Genomic DNA, 10,355 nt, shown 5'->3' on the forward strand with positions numbered 1-10,355 from the left:
ACGGGGCTCGATTACGCTATCGCGTTCTACTCTTGAAGGCAAAGCTCAAGCATCAGCCCAGTTTTTTTTTACAAATTCAACTCGGGCATAGGAGCGAACGTCATTTAAATCATCGCTTTAACGGCTGGCACTTTACTTGATGCCATGTGCCTGTTAAAGGGGTCATGAAGCACCCCTTGGGCTGATTGAAAAAACACATCCCGCGGAAAGCTGACACGGCTATGAACTGCTCTGCCAAATATTACAGTCGTGCGCGCCGCGTAATGGCCACAAGCGGAGCGCGAAGTTGCCGTTTCCCCAGGCACCCTCTTTTCAAACAGAGGCCGGTTCTCACTCTCGTCGGTGGGCGGGGCGTCGGTCCGCTGTACGTCGCAAGAGACATAGCATGCTTATTGGCCGATAGCCGACGTAAATCGAGAGCGGCGTTCGGATCAGATGCGCTTCTTGCCGCGGAGTGCCGCCACTTGCCGGCGCCGCACTCCTCAGTACACGGTAGCCGCACTCGCGCAAGCGAATCACAGCGGGAGAGCGATCGCGTTTCATGACGCGCGCTGGCGTAACTTCTTTCCCCCATGCCATCCCTCCCTGTCTAGCTTCCAGTGCGCTCGTCGGCACGAGAAAAGAGAGAATGCGCTGGGAGCGTGCGCCAAACCCCGTAACTCCGCTGATTCTTGACGGATTCGAGAAATTTTTGCGGCAATCGATTCGAAAGGCAGTACACTCCGGTACTGAGGCCATTAGATCATTACTTGGAAAAGTGGTTCATGACCCCTTTAAGATTGAAACAATATAGGGACAGTAGTCTACTACATATAAACTAGAGGACCAAGGAAGTGCTAAGCAGAAGGCATATATGAGTAGACGACAATTTTTAGCTGGTCTGCCGCATTAAATGGTGGTATATTCTAGACACATAGTTGTTCTAGGCAGCGCTGCATAAGAAAAATATTGAAGGTGATGAGGTTCGGTAAATGCCAGTAGTATGCTCCTACACTATTAAAAAGGAGAGTAGCTGCAGTATATACCACCACCTGGACAACTTTACTGCTTCACTACCGTTTTTTTTTCCTTTACAAATACATCAGAGGTTGTAAACATTGTCGTTACTACTTAGTGTGTCACGATTAGTAGCGTTGGCTTCTTACGTTCGTGGCCGGTACGTAATCATTACTACCTCTACCAGCCGCGGTATGTTATACAGCAATTGTAAATTTGTTACGAAAGATTTGGGACTATACTTTTCCAAATTGCGTTGGAATAACAGTCTTGTGCTACGTCATGGCACACGTATGTGAACGTAGTAAGGTATAAAAATAGGGTCCAAAATATAAATGTAAGTCGAAGTTCTGTACGTGCCTGTATATTTCTGTGGTCTGGTTTATGATTCGTTCATGCCTTCGAATACACGTTGTCATTCGAGGATGTCATGGTGCTGTGTATTTACAGAGTTAGTCGTATGAAGAGACAATACCATAAGGTTTCACTTTTTTCTATTCGAGCTTCTCGTAATAGCAGTGTTACTAACTTTGTATTATACCTCGGTCACACTGGCAAGTTTAGTGTCATTTTGAGCGAATGTACTTACGCCCCCAGAATGGTACTTTGGCTGCGCGCTGCTACACGAGAAAGGGAAGTGCACTTTGGAAATGATTGTAATGGCGATGGGTAATAAAGTAGCACAACAGATATTTGTTATTTCAGGCAATGTATTTTAAGCAATACTGTGTTACAGCTATAACCAGCCCTTAAAATAAAATTTACGCACAAACGCGGCAGCTGCAGCCATTGCACGGCGTGCGCTGGGCATGCCCCTGGCGGTCCTGGCTGTAAACTGCCCGAGAACGAGAATAGCAAAGTAGTTTTTTGTGTTATAGTATGTTTTAATGCATAAGAATATTCCTAATAAAGAAAACGATAGTTCAAAAATGCTATGAACTCGGCTTTGGATAATAACTCATTTATTCTCGAGCCACTGCTGTCGAGGCTACACACTCCGTCTCGGCGAAGTGAGTTTGGCGAACGCACTCGCCGGCAAGTGCGCTTTGCAGCGAGTGTCACTAAGCGTTCACGTGTGACAGCGTGCGAATGGCACTAGCGGCGAAGTGCGCTCCCTCAAAGTGCACTTAAGTTGCCCCGTCTGACAGGGGTATTACTACTTCCCTGTAGGTAGTAACTGCAAGTAGCAAGTGTCATAGTAGTAAAGTTACTCCCTTGGCAGTTACTAGCTGCAGTTACTACATAAATAATGAATGTTGTGACAAGCACGTACTACATAACTTAGCAAATACCACTACTGCTTTGAAGAGTGTAGTCTCTAAGATGAAGTCATCAATCAATGTTTCTCTTAGCTCGTAGCCCATGAGATTATTGCTGCAGGTCTAGCGATAAGGAAAACTTACAAGTTCAAGGACAAAATGGCTCTTTATATTCCTATTTCTTGTTACAGAAACTTTACATTGGCATTTGGAGGCTTGGGAGCAAGAAGATTGAGGTAATTCCGATACTAGATGTAGGCGTGTGCATTTCACGGTGAATCACTCGTACTTTTCGCATTTAGCCTAATTATTCCCTGGCCAATTTACCCGAAAAGATTTTATTTTGGCTTTAACTACTAGCGGAGTTGTCTCAATTCGGCAAGATTTATAAGATAGTTCAGGTCACTTTGAAAGCGCATCGTGATTTCCTTTGTACGTACAGGCTCGTGCACTTTTCGGGTGAACATGGCGTGGAGCGCCAGTGCATCCGGCGTGGCCACATCTAAACGAAGCGGCGCAGGAGAGCGTCGCTCTTGCTGTACTACTGCAGAGGAACAGCGGCGCGCTACAGCGCTGTAGCAGACGACGCGAAGTACCTCCCGTGGGTCCCTGTGCGCATGCGCCCCTTTGCTTCGATGCTCGGCCGCGCCGGATGGACTGGCGCTCCGCAAGGTTCGGCCGTAAAAGTCCCTTACCCGACCACGCTGAGCCGTGTTTAACCTATAGTGAACAAGCCGGCACATATTAACCTGGGATCTAACCAAACGACATACGCATTTATTTTGCAAGAAAACAGAATGCATGTTCTCGAGAAGTCGCAAGGCAGTTTGTCAGGTAATATAATCACTCACGCTGACGCCATTATTGAGCTGTGTAGCCGAGTGCTTGCGGCGTCGCTTTACTGTACTCAAGGGCGTAGGCTAGATCCCAGCTGAGGTTGTTATATATCGATGAGTGCGAAATGTGAAAGTGCGCGTGTGCTTTATTTTTAGTGAACGGTAAAAAATTGCTGGCTGGCCGAAATTAAGGAGCAGACACCTACCATATAATTCAGGCGTCTTGATCACATGTTGGTGATGGTCCGGCTCGTCCGGGCCACAAAGGAGGTCCGGCTAAAAATAAACCAATAAAGAAACGGACAATCAAGCAAAACAGACATAATACAAAGAAAATGTTCAGCGGCTCTAACAAAAAAAAAGCAGGTTAAAGTGCGTTCAACCGGACTAAAGCAACGCTCACATAATGCTCCGACCATCTTTTTCTACGTGGAAGCTATAAACATGGCATTGCAGCGATCACTTGCAGTTCGCTTGTGCTTTCAAAAGTGTAAGTTCTGCAATACAGTATACATAGGGGTTCAACCCAGACGTTTCATGCTGTCTCCGTAAGTCCTATACTCGCAGACAACTTTTCTTGGCAATGAAGGGAAGGCTACGGGGTGGAGCTACTGCACATGTACTGCTCCGCGAAGTAGTCCGGTTCGGCGCGCGTTTCGAAATTAGTTTTGGTCTTTTGAACCTTCCGTATCTTCTCTGACGGCCATTTGATTCTTCGAGCGGCCGTCACAGGCTTAAACAGCCATTTGGTAGTGAAATTCGTCAGAAGCTCCCTCGGCGAGTCGTCGGGAAAGCTGGAGGGTGACAAGCGCTCACCTGAAGGCGAAGACGCCATTTTGACGATGAAGTGCACGTAAAAGGTGCGACGTTTTCACGGGCGCAAAAACGCGAAATGACACTGCATAAAGCAAAAGAAATATAATTGTCTCCTTGGTGCGCACTGACCCTCTCTTCAAACAGCGCCCCGTAGAAAATAAAGCAATGTTGTTTTTTTATTGTCACGCAGAAAACACGGACGCAATTGTGGGACTATAATCTTCAGCGGTAGCACACACGTAGGTTGGCACTCTAGCCTTCCATTCATTGCCAAGAAATGATGTCCGCGAGTGTAGCTACATCGATAACCATTCAGTAATTAGGGCAACATCCATGGCTTTTGTCTCAAGTTAAACACATCCCTGCATCAAGATGCTCCATTTTCCCCCAACGCCACGTGCGCCGTTGAAACGCTATCGAAGAGCGCTTCAGGCCGGACGAGGTAACAGCGATCACCACAACACTCTAACTTCGGCCTATATCTTTTAATGTTATGTGCGATTCCGTTCAAATGACGTACCAACCAGCCCAGACCAGCGCTTCCTCTATGACATATAACATACTCATAGGCTTGCGCAGAGTTCTGAAACAACCCCCCCCCCGTTACGGGTTGAGTCCAAAAGTAAAGTTGGGAAGTGAAAACTCCTGGAGGGCAACATCAGGGGTCCTTGTGCCATTATCGCCCAAAACCTGCATGGTCATATCCCTGCATTTTAAATAATCGCGAGGCAAGTCCTACTGATCAGAGGTACGGGGTGGACTTGGCGCCCTCCTTAGGGCATTAGAGGGAGCAGCCGCACCCCCTCTCCCTCTACCCACACCTGTGCGCATACTCTCGCATCCTAGCAGATAAACGGGAAAAGAACTTCTGCAATGCAAGCACATTCAAGCATCAAAACTCACTGTTTACTTGATGCGAGCACTGATTTTTTTCTTACGTGCAGGATGCTTGCGACTTCAGGCCCATCTTCTACCAATGGATGCTGGTGCGTAGACCCAACCCTGTAGAAAATTCTTCAGGGGTATCTCTTTTGCATGCTATCACTCTTGCATCAACATAGTTAATAATTAGTTTTATGAATATGCAGTCTCTAGGTGCCCACGCTACGAAGACTAGTGGTCCTAACGACTAGGCCTGCATTTTCAAATTCTAGCATATATTTTTTTTCTTCATATGTCTGGCAAGTGCACACTAGAGATAGTTGGCAATCCTGTGGAATATTACATTGTAATCCCTGCAAGGCGTGCCAGCAGAGCTGGACAGACTTTCTAACAGAAATTGTTATATTGCTCTACCTAAAAAGGACTAATTGTTCAGGACCCAATTCAGAATACACCTGGTGTTTTAGTTGGTCTTATCAAAACTGCTTTGGAAAAACACCCTACGCCAGCGTCATGTCGGCCGACGAGTCACGCTAATTGCGTAATATTGCGTGGTATAAGCATAGAACTGCACCAGGCCTCCATCCATGTGAAATGCGTAACGAGTAGTGCAAAGCTACTCACCCATGACGAAAGGCTGCACAATACATCATTATTATCATCAGCCACAGCATCAACAAAGCGTGCAGCTACACAGTGGCGCGTATTGCCTTATAGACGCGTACGGCTACTTCAACATCTGCACACCTTCGAAAAAGACATACAGAGACAAAAGAGAACAGATACACATGCAATATATGTGTACTTGTTCGTTGCGGCTCATTTGTATGACATGAGTACAGCCATGCTTCCGCCTTGTTGTGTTAAAAGAGTGTAACATCTGTCCAATTTTGTTAATTGCCATCGATTAGGGTCATAATTAACAAGCTGTCAGACATATTATACTTTCTATATGTCATTTTTGCTGTTTATTTATCGGTGCTACTGCGTTAATTTTGTGTAATGTGTGCCACACTCATGCCATTATTCTGCGCAGTTGAATGCATATGTGGTGCCAGAGGCCTAGTCAGGTGACGTTGTTTTTTTTAACGTCACCTTTTACCGCATGCTGCATGACAGTTTTGTGCTGCTGCACAAATAAAAAAATTATAATGTGTAGTAGGTCATCATTAGAAAATCAGTTCTAAAAAAATCACCCTGTACATATGCTGGAAGCCTAAAATACAGAAGCATTCAGTGGCGTAAATCATGAAGGGGTCAAGGGGGTCCTGAGCCCCCTTATGTTCAGGCTGGGGGGTACACTCCTTGCTAGTGTCCCCCCTTTAGATATTTATCTTTCAAACGTCATATTTGAATTTATTGGCTGTTAAGGATAGCGCACTCGCCGTAAAACACTCTGATATCTGAAACCCTTCCAACGAACAGAAACAACGTACACAAGTGAAAGCTGCTTGTCGATTCATAAAGTACTGTAGAGCATGAGCGTTCTGCAATGCTACGGGTTACTTCTGGCGTGTCGCAAACGTTTATTACGCTGAGCTTTGAAATAAAAATTAAAGAATCCCTGATGATCAACCTTTATTTATGTCGACGATTTGTTGGAAGCCATTCACAAAAAAGTATAAGTGCGATTGCTCGGCTATTATTGTGTTATTTCAATAAAAATTATCGGTGAACATAAAATTGCTTTACAAGAAAGTTTCCGGGGGCAAATCGTGGGAAGCTATTTCTAAAAGGTTTACATAATGGGGAATGGAGAAAGAAAAGCTATAGCTTTACGCGTTATCATAAAAAAGTGATAGCATTTGTCTTTCATATTGTTACGGGGATGATTTATTCAGTTAAAACTGATCGAGGTAATGGTCCGCTGCACAGAGCGGACAGGATCGTAGGCCAACAGGGCAGCTCCAGACTCAAACCCACAACAACAACGCTGTCGTCTTCCTCCATTAGATGTCATTTCAGCGCCTGTGGCCGATCCCCCGTGGTGGGTTGTGCCATTCCTCTAGGAACAACCAACCAACCAACCAACCGTGCCTGAGTCACCTTTCCATACCCGTGACATCACTCCGGCCGCTACAGCACCGTCCCGGTGCCTTTTATGGTTAAATGGACGTGGCACCATTGTAGGGCTTTAGACGAGAAACATGGACTATGTCAGTTCTGAATGTAGCAGTCGTTGAGTTGGCCGTCGGAGAGATCTCATAGGTGACAGGTGTCACCTGGCGCAGGACTCGGTAGGGCCCGACGTATCGCGATAAGAGCTTCTCGCAGAGGCCAACACGTCGAGATGGGAGCCACAGTAGAACGTGGGAGCCCGGAGGGAAATCGGCATCCCTACGGCGACTATCATAGAGGGACTTTTGTGCAGTCTGGGACGACGAGAACCGAGCGCGGGCTACTGTACGCGCGATACGAGCACGGGTGATGGCATCTTGAGCGTACGAAGTGGTGGAAGGTGGGTCAAACGGAAGCAGGGAGTCGAAAGGTAGTAACGGATCACGGCCAAAAAGAAGATAAAAGGGTGAGTAGCCTGCTATTTCGTGATGCGATGAGTTGTAGGCGAAGGTGACGAACGGGAGGGCAATGTCCCAATCGGTGTGGTCGTCAGATACATACATGGAAAGCATGTCTGTCAGGGTGCGGTTGAGGCGTCCCGTAAGTCCGTTTGTCTGAGGGTGGTAAGACGTGGTGAAGTTGTGACGAGTAGCACAACATCGAAGTAAGTCATCAACCACACGAGACAAGAAGCAGCGACCACGGTGTGTGAGTAGGTGACGAGGAGCGCCATGCTGGAGAATGATGCCGTAGAGGAGGAAATCTGCAACGTCAGTCGTACAGCTGGTCGGTATCGCTCGAGTGATTGTATACTGAGTGGCATAATCCGTGGCTACTGCAACCCGTTTATATCCATTTGTCAAAGTTGGAAAGGGACCTAACAAGTCCAACCTTACTCGATAAAACGGCTCGGCTGGGACTTCAATAGGCCCCAGGAAAAAGCCACGTTCTTTTTGAGGAGATCCGTGAGGGGCCGAGCAATGTTCGCGAAGTTGATGACAAAGCGGCGGAAGTATGAGCACAGCCCAAGAAAGCTGCGAACTTCTTGTGAGGAACGCGGAACCGGGAATTCGCGGACAGCGCGGACTTTGTCAGGATCGGGTTGGACACCAGTAGCATCTGCAAGGTGGCCAAGTAGTTTAATCTGCCGGCGTCCGAACGTGCACTTCGACGAATTGAGCTGGAGGCCAGCACAGCGAAAAACGTCAAGCATGGCCGAGAGACGACGAAGGTGGCTTTCAAAGGTGGGTGAGAAAAAGATCACATCGTCCAAATAACAAAGGCAGGTCGACCATTTGAAACCGCGTAGGAGGGAGTCCATCATGCGTTCAGAAGTGGCAGGAGCATTGCACAACCCAAAAGGCATGACTTTAAATTGCTAAAGTCCGTCGGGTGTGATGAGCGCTGTCTTCTCACGGTCGCGGTCATCGACATAAATTTGCCAGTATCCAGATCGAAGATCAAGCGATGAGAAATACTTGGCACCGTGGAGGCAGTCGAGCGCATCATCGATTCGAGGCAGAGGATAGACGTCTTTCTTGGTGATCCGATTGAGATGGTGATAGTCGACGTAAAAGCGCCACCTGTTGTCCTTCTTTTTAACTAACACGACAGGTGATGCCCAAGGACTAGAGGATGGCTCTATGACGTCTTCGCTGAGCATTTTCTCGACCTCCGTCTGTATAACTTGGCGCTCAGCGTGAGACACACGGTAAGGGCGTTTGTGATGTGGACCGGCGTCACCGGTGTCGATACGGTGGGCTACGGCGCTTGTACGCCCCAGAGGACGGTCGTCGATGTCAAAAATATCTAGGTAAGAAAACAGAACACCGCGGAGTGCTTCAACTTCAGTGACATGTCTGGAAGGAAGGAAGGAAGGAAGGAAGGAAGGAAGGAAGGAAGGAAGGAAGGAAGGAAGGAAGGAAGGAAGGAAGGAAGGAAGGAAGGAAGGAAGGAAGGAAGGAAGGAAGGAAGGAAGGAATTAAGGAAGGAACATGAGAGCGAGGAAAGGAAGGGATGTTAACCAGTCTAGGAAAACTGGTATGCTACCCTACACTGGCGAGAGGGTTGGAGGAGTTTGAAAGTTAGAGGTAGAGAGAAACAGAGGGAGCTGGAAATGTTATAGTTACGCTTAGAAACACACGTTTTTTTTTAATTTCATTTGAAAGTATTATTTTAATTTTGATATAGTAAAAATCATTTTTATCAAAACAAAATGGCCGCCACTGCACGATATGTGTCCCCCCTCGTGATTTTTCTGGATTTACGCCACTGCGTTAGATATCACAGAATTGGGGTGTTTTCGGCAAGATGCATTTTGCGTGTCTCTGTCTTTCCACTGAAGAACAAAGCTCCTTACATGTTAAGCATGCGATGCGATTACGTACCCACCTCCTGAGGAACACAGTGCCCTCAAGCACGTTCGCGAAGACAGTAAATGAAGGAAAAAAAACTGGCACAATGCTACAGCTTTATCTATGCTGTGCTTTATGTACACCTTAAAGTGCACATTTCCCGAATTCGCTTTGCCTAGGCTAGCTGGTTCACTAGGTGCAAAATATATGCAATGGTGGCGTCGCAGCATCTTTTTTTTATTTTTGTCTTCTTTTTCAATGTCTACGATTGTCAGCTTATCTTATTGGCGACTGAAAAAGTTACTTTTGTCGGCGTGGTTAACTCATAAAGCACAAGGGCACATGCATGATGTACCAGAGCAGTTTGACTGGTATTTGTTTTAGTTCTTTTATACGTAAGTTCTAGAATATTCACAGTCCCTGTTGGCATGCTGGTACCAGCAAACTGGTCTTCAATTCTGTTTTCAGAAATGTTGGCTGAAACTGCTTCCTCCGAAAGTTGAAGAGCCCTACTTGTTCAGAGGCTGACAGCTTGGGATCCTCTATCGCATTTACCATTGTGGAAGCACACTGCGACAGCAACGTGATGACACCGAAACACAGATAGTCAACCTGTATGTGTCTAATAAAACAACCTGTCTTAAGCTGTTTGATGGTAAGCGGCTGCGCAACAGCCGGTTAATTTTGCTCAGACTAACGATGTTTATCGGTAAAAAAAAATAAATAGGAAAACGTCAAAAACAAGTCGCTAATTTTTTCTCAGCACGAAAGTATGGTTCTGATTAACTGACAACGTGTCTTCCTTCTATCATCCAGGAATTCGCAGAGCGTGAACCTGTCGGAGAAGCGCCAAGCAGAAGCCCCGAAGGAAAAAATATATTGGGGATGTATTGGTATCCCTAGCCATTTGCATGAAATTTCGAAATGCTATTGATACTGATTTATAAGTGGACGACTGCTAATTAAAAAGCGATCAATGTTTACAGGCTCCTTCCAGCTTTGACATAGATGGAATGGCACCAGAGCAGGCATGCATAAATAAAGATGTAGCCGTGGTACCGATTATCCAAACGTTGTGACAGATGGTCCCGATTTACATTAGAAAGTTCACTTGCTATTCAACGAAGAACGCAAATGACTGAATTCTAGACTCG

The 10,355-nt window shown here is 46.4% G+C and overlaps 1 long non-coding RNA gene across 1 annotated transcript in view; it reads left to right on the forward strand.

The window, feature by feature from the left end:
• LOC125759564 (uncharacterized) overlaps nt 1-9,905 on the forward strand; it is a 30,724-nt gene extending 20,819 nt beyond the window's left edge. Inside the window, exons 4-6 of the long non-coding RNA XR_007417166.1 lie at nt 2,447-2,491; nt 4,852-4,893; nt 9,670-9,905. This is a non-coding gene — a long non-coding RNA (uncharacterized LOC125759564). The remainder of the gene's footprint in view (nt 1-2,446; nt 2,492-4,851; nt 4,894-9,669) is intronic.
• Nucleotides 9,906-10,355: the final 450 nt, after the last annotated feature.

The sequence above is a fragment of the Rhipicephalus sanguineus genome, chromosome 8 (assembly GCF_013339695.2).
Source record: "Rhipicephalus sanguineus isolate Rsan-2018 chromosome 8, BIME_Rsan_1.4, whole genome shotgun sequence".
Lineage (NCBI taxonomy): Eukaryota > Metazoa > Arthropoda > Arachnida > Ixodida > Ixodidae > Rhipicephalus > Rhipicephalus sanguineus.